Consider the following 7146-nt stretch of genomic DNA (forward strand, 5'->3'; position numbering starts at 1 on the left):
TCTTTGTCTTCATCTCTTCTTTGCACTCAGAATTTGTAAACCTTTCCTCGAAACTTCTTGTTTTAGCAGATACATTTTATTTTGAATGGCACTCTCCTCTAGACTTCCTCATGTTATCTTCCTCTGATGTCTCTGTGTTTAGAAGACAATCCACCATTGGGACAATTGCATCTAGAGTAACCTCTGGTCCCGTGTCCCCATTTGAGGAGAATTTTCTTCTTCAGCAAGTCCCTGTCATGTGCTGGGCTCTGGGCTACAAAGACCAGGACAGATTAAACAGATTCTCCCCTCAGGTCTCAGGTTTAAGGTCTCACAAATAAAGTTCTTAGTGAAATAATAATAATCGGTCGATGTCTTCTACGTGCCTGGCATTGTACACAGCACTTTAGTTTCATTAATCTAATCCTCAAACAACCCTCTGAGGTATGTAGTATTTCAAATTCCCATTTTATAGATGAAAAAACAGAGGCCCAGACCATTGTAGTAACTTTCCCAAGTTTACCACTTGGTGGAGCTGCAGTCTGCTCCATGATCTTAACCACTAGTTAGACCAGCCCCCCAAAAGGGACAATTTAGCTCTCTCCAGTGGACATTGGACTAGGCAGAACATCAGGGTCTCAGCGTCACACCCCTCTCTTCCTCAGCCTGTATTTGGGGACATCTGCTGACATTCTTCAAGGGTGTCTCAACTGTTATTTTCTCTGGAGTCCACCAATTCATTTGCAAGAGGCTTTCTGACATTCTCCATGGATGAAAACAATTAACCCATTTCCTGTTTAGAAAAACTAAATAAATAAAGCTCGCTTCCAATATTAATTTAGTTTTACACAAACACGTTCTTCGAGGCTGAAGCAAATCTGACTGGTTTTCAATGTAAAAATAAAATATAAAAATTGTTCTTGGAGTTATTGCTAAACAAAACTTGTCTCTAATCTTAATATAACAGAAATGTTTATGATGATCAGTATTTAATAATTTGCTTTCCTAGTGGTAAATTTTAAAGCACAGAACAACACAAAGCGGAACATCACATTGCACACAAAAATATCACGTTTCCTTCCGGATCTTCTTGCCATCCTTGTTGTTTCGTAAACAACAAACTTTGCAGTCAGATCTTGTTTCCCTGATGTTGGTGGTATGCTCTTGGAGAAATGTCTTCCAGACAGGTGAAGAGGTGTGACGTCATCAGAGTACGGACGACCTCGAAGACATTGCTGCTCTGGCTCGTGATGCGTTTCCAGCATTCTTTCAATCAATGTCAGTCTGAAGTTTACATGCTGATCATGTGCTCAGATTGTCCTTCTTGAACAAGATGTACGAGTGCAGCACTGTAATGTTTAGAAGGTGGCGAAAGAATTCCTTACACCAAAACTCGTGCCTTTTGCGCTCAGTTGGATTAGAAGTATGCACCTGATCAGCTGAGTCCACTGCTCCCATATTCTCATTGTAATCCACAATGACACATGGCTTCTTAGTTTTCTTTACATTTCTGTTGTCTACTCCAATCACAGTATCACTGTGGAATGTTGACAACATTGTCACCTCCTTGTCACACCATTTCAGTGCCATAAGTTCACTGCAGAATCTGACTACAGTCTTCACCCATGCAATCCCTTTTTTCATTTGGCATTTGTTTTCTGTTCAAACAAGCTGTCCCAACTCCATCAGTCCTATTTTGAAGTAATTCTCTGAAAAGCATGGGAGATGTATAAAAGTGTTCAAGGAAGACGGAAGATCATTGACCAAGGTAAGAACAACGCTTGATAATTTCAGACCATCAGCTGAATCTTTCAAATTCATAGTGGGCCCTGTGTGAACAAGCATATTCCACACATTGACTTTCACAAAGTACATAGAGCTTGAGACCAAATTGTGCTCATTTTGTCTGGATGCACTGCTTCATAGTTAAACAGCATCAGTGATTCATCGACAGCAATGTTTCTGTTTGGAGTATATACAGTTGAAAACTTATTTACAAGAAAGTGGAACACAGATTTGATCTTCTGCAATGAAATCTAGGCCTTTTGATTGACCAGCAAATATGGAAGAATTTTTGACAAAATGCAAGCACAGAAGCAAAAGTAAAAATCTTTCACCAGTCATAATTTGCCTGAAATAAGGTATATCCAAAAGAGGCATTGTTGACCAAAACATCTCTAGCTCAGGTATCTGCACAATACCTTGCAAGTAACATTATTGCAAAAAAGACTCTCAGTTCGTCGATGTTGTTTTGGACAAAATTCCATTTACCCATTCGCAAAAATCTTTTCAGACCAGATGGCTTTGAAGCCAACCAGACAGCTTGGGCATTCGTTTCACTGGTAATTTTTGAGACTAATCCTTCAGTAAGAACAGTTCAAAATACTGCAGTGGGTCAGTGGTATCATTGGCATCAATTTTTCTGCCAGGTGTGCCGGTAAAGTCATACCTTTGACACGAGTTGACCATTTCAGAGTGCGACCCAAGTCAGCTGATGTAGGGCTATTTCCATTAGATTCTGAATTGGATGGAGGCCAGACTGCATAGTCTTCCGAAGTACTATCTGAAAAATCATCAGAATCGTCTATTTTGGAAAGATCGGATTCATCAACTGAATCTTCGGCTAACAACTGTTCAAGAACGATGTTAAAATCACGTGTAGGAATGCTACGTTTCCTAAGATCTGACGTTTTCAGCTTTCAAGAATTACTGTATTTTGTAAATGGAAATACCACCACTAGAAACAGAATGCTGTAAATAGAATTATGTCATTTGTTTCCAAAGACTATTGATACACTGGAGCGATATGAAAATAATAATAAAAGTGAGATATTTCGTGGCAGACCTTGGGAGTAAGGTTAGCACTGTAATTTGCTAGTTATCTCAGGGTAAACGCTGCAGCTGCAAGTGCCGCCAGCGAGTATTCTCGGGACGAATCAGAAATGGGTTCAAAGAGTTTCTGAGAAGAAACCAAATTACTACTGTACACTCAACACCTTGCAGCAACCTCAGCTTTGTTTTCACATAATCTTCCAAGACGTGATTGATTTGATAAACTTGGCAAAGGACTCTGAAACAGTTTGGTACAAACCCTAACGACATCAAGTTTCCAACTGTTGGGGAAGCCACTGAACCTTCTATGTCATGATCGTGTCCTTGGATCTACGTTTGGATTCTGTGATGAGAATGACACACACTCCTGGGAATTGAACAAGGAAACCTGTTTTATCGACTAGGAGTCAGACAGCTCTGGGATCCTATCTGGGTTGGAAACTGCCAGCTTTGTGCCCTTTATATAATCTCTCCAACCATCTGAAACACTTAGAAACTCTTAGCTGTGAGAATGGACGTGCTAATTGCTGCTGCCTCTGACTCCCAGGGGTTTCTCACTTTAAAGTATTCTGAAACTAAACCGTGAGAGGCTGAGATTGTGAAAGTCATTATTCACATCACAGAATTGCATTTGCTTTTTATTAACCATATTGTTCATTTTTCAAAACCCCAAACTAGCCTTGAGATCTGAGGACACTGGCAGGAAGGAAGGGAGGGGAATACAAACTAAAAACACAGTCATTTTGGGTAGAGTTAGAGTTGTTTTGGACAACATTCCTTGATGTGTCATCCCAAAGCACGCAGGATGCTCGGATCAAATTTTTCAACTCCAAAATGGGAGATTTAGATAACATCTAAACTTTTTATTATTTTTGTAAAGAAGCTCCCAGGGTCTTTTTCCGACAAGACAGATTTCGAAGATTCTAGACTATCATTTCTGAGGTTTATATGGAGTATAAAGTCTGGTGCCCTGGGCTACTCCTGAAGGGTAGTGGTGGAATCCTATGTTGTGGTCATTCCTAGAAGTGCAATTGGGGAGCCTTCCGGTGAAGTTGCTGTAGGTTATTGCTTCTCAGACTTTAAGATGCAAATGAGCCTCCTGGAGATGTTATTAAAAATGCAAATTCCTACTCCGTAGTTCTGGGGTGGGGCCTGGGATTCTGCATTCTTAATAAACTTCCTGATGATGCTGAGCTGCTGGTTCTCAGACCATGCTTTGAGTAGCAAGGGTACAAGGGAATGAATGGCTTGTGCTAGAAAATTAAAAGTATTGTTCTGTGTTATGAAAATTGTACTGTGTGTGCTGAGGTTGAGATTGGCCAAAGCGATTACTCTGACCGGATTATATTCAAGAGATACACTCAGGGAGCAGCCACAGAAAAAATCGAAAGCCTAAGTGGAAAACAAAGAATACTTATTAGCTCATGTCTGTCTGTCCAGGTGTGTGCACAGCGGACCAAACCTAATCCTGTTTAAGAATTGGGCATACGGGTGGACACATCAGGACTGCACAGGGACCTGGCTTCATTAGGGAGGCCACAAACCTGTGGCGTGGCACGTCCCCCACAGCACACTCATACTTCCCCCAGTCGTGCCTTTGTGTAATTCTGTATCTCCCACCCCCACCCTGAACTGAGAGTATCCTTTGATGTTTTGCTTTCAACATCAAGTTATGGAATTATTGATCCCGCACTCTCAGTCCTCTCTCAAACTATTCATCACTCAGGCATTTGTCAGGGACAGAGATGAGGCTGGCTGGATGCTGTACTCCCTGAGGTTACTGGAAAAGTACTCTTGTTGATTTAAAAATAATTCTGTTAGTGTTTTTAGTTACATCTAACTTGAATGTTGCCGAGATGGACTCTGGCTTCTTTTAACAAACAAGTAAGCATTGATTAATTAATTCAAACGTATTTATTGAGTACTTACTGTGTGCTAAGCACTTTGCCCAGTGCTGGAAACAGAGCAGAGAACAAAGCAGACATGGCTCCTGAAGTCTGTCATCTAATTCAAGAGGCAGACAATAAGTGAACACTCACTCACATAAATACATGTTTATAATGTGATAAATGCTATGAAGGACAAGGACAGGGATGTCTCAGAGTAGGGGAGGGAGGCCTGGTTAGGGAAGGCACCAGGAGACGGGGCCATTAAGCTGGGTCTATGAGACAGGGTGGAGGCCAGGCAGGGTAGTTTGAGCCCTGCCATTATAGCTGTTATGGACTGCATTATGTCCCCTCTCCCCACCACCCCGCAAAAAAAGTTTGAACCCCAAACCCCTAGTGTGACTGTATTTGGAAAGAGGATCTTTAAAGAAATAAATAAGGTTAAATGAGGTCATAAGGTGGGGCCCCGATCCAGTGAGACTGGTGTCCTTAAGGAAGAGGGACAGGAACCAGGAATGCACGCCCAGAGAAAGGCTGTGTGAGGACACAGGGAGAAGGCAGCAGGCTACGAGGCAAGGGGAGAGGCCTCAGAACAGACCAACCCTGGTGGCACCTGGCTCTGGGCTTCCGGCCTCTGGAACTGTGAGAAAACAAACTTCTGTTGTTTAAACCGCCCCATCTGCATGATTTACAGACCACACGGCCACTTACAGCCTCAGGTAAGTGGAGGGCGATGCAAGCTCCTCAAAGCAAAACATGTTTTGTCAGAAGCAGCTTCTCTGCTGTAGGCGTCATTGTAAATCCCCAAATTTTGCACCTGCAGTGTTCACATGGACAGTTCACATGTTAGGAAACAGCTTTGAAGAAGGTTTGTTTTGCTTTGTTTTCCTTTAAGGAAATGACTTTGTGGAGTGGTGGGGAGGAGACTGGGAACCCTGAGACCCCAGGTGCCTCGAAGCGAAACCGATCAGGGGCCCTGAAACTCAAGTTCCTTTCTTTTCCCATAATACAGATTTAAAGGCTATTCAGTGTTCTGGTTTACATGGTTACTTTCCTTATAAATTCCTGAAAGAGCCTCCTGCTTTTCTTCAGGCAGCCACCCCCATACTCTGTTGGTTGGGTGGTCCTGTCCCACCCTTCGGAGCCAGTTGGTGGGAAGGGTGGAGGTTTCGTTGATTCTCAGCTTGGTCGGGTCCAATAATGTGCTGTGACATTGTGGTATAATAACAAACACATGTTTTGGTTTTCATCCCCAGCTCCTGGGCAGAGCTCCTAAAACCTTTGTAATTTTTTAAGTGACAAAAGCAATAGCAGCATCTTTTCTAATAATATTAGTTTTTTCCCCTGCTCCTGAAACAGCACTGGAGTGGTCAAGGTGAAAGGAGTGCCTTTTGTTACTCATAAAAAAAAGTCCCTTTCAACCACATTGTGTTTATCTTAATGCTTCTGGAAAGCCCCTAAGGAGGGGGTCTGATTGCAAGGGAGCCACCACATGATTTGAGGGTTGGACCTTTCAGCTCCAATCCCCAATCCCTGGAGAAAGAAGAAGGGCTGGAAATTAGCTTAATTGCCAATTCACAATGATTTAATCAATCATGCCTACCTAATAAAGCTTCCATGAAAAGCCTAAATGAAGGGGTCTGCAGAGCTTCTGGATTGTTGAACAAGAATTCGTCCATGTGCCAAGTGGGCAGCACACTCCAACACCACAGGGACAGAAGTTCCTGCACCAGGGCCTCTCCTGGACCTCACCCTAAATATCTCTTCATCTGACTGTTCGTTTGTATCCTTTATAATATCCTTTGTAACAAGTTTGTAATAGCAAATAAACTATTTCCCTTGGCTGGATGAGCTGCTCTAGCAAATCATCAAACCTGAAGAGGGGGTCATGGGAACCCCTAATGCATTGCCAGTAGTTTGAAAGTACAGGTGGCTGGGGCTTGAGATTGGTGTCTAACAGGGGGCCGTCCTATGAGACTGAGCCCTTAACCTGAGCGATTCTGTGCTAACTCCATGCAGTTGCTATCAGAATTGAGTTAAATTGTAGGAGACACACTTGGTGTCTGTCAAGAATTGGAGAATTTCTTGGTGTGGAAAAACTCACATATCTGGTGTCAGAAGCATGACAAAAATTGTTTTTATTTATGTGCCCTGCACTGTGGCAATAGCCGTAGGAACTTGCAAAGTCACTTCAACTGCTTAGAAGTTGCGATCTATCTATAGAAATTGAACATATAAGCTTACAGGCATGCCTGAAAAAATAAAGGAAGATACTTTGCACCTAGAAGCAGTGGTTCTCATGCTTTAGCACCCTAAGTATCTCTTCATCTGTCTGCTCATTTGTATCCTTTGTAATAAGTTTGTAATAGCAAATAAACTATTTCCCTGGGTTCTGTTGCAATCACCAGAATGGCTTGTTAAACCACAAACCTCTGCCCCCCTCCACCCC

General features: G+C 42.4%; 1 pseudogene; it reads right to left on the bottom strand.

Moving 5' to 3' along the window:
• Positions 1-984: 984 nt before the first annotated feature.
• Positions 985-7146, bottom strand: part of LOC105296745 — a 99266-nt pseudogene continuing 93104 nt past the window's right edge.

Source organism: Pteropus vampyrus, unplaced genomic scaffold (genome assembly GCF_000151845.1).
Source record: "Pteropus vampyrus isolate Shadow unplaced genomic scaffold, Pvam_2.0 Scaffold128, whole genome shotgun sequence".
NCBI lineage: Eukaryota > Metazoa > Chordata > Mammalia > Chiroptera > Pteropodidae > Pteropus > Pteropus vampyrus.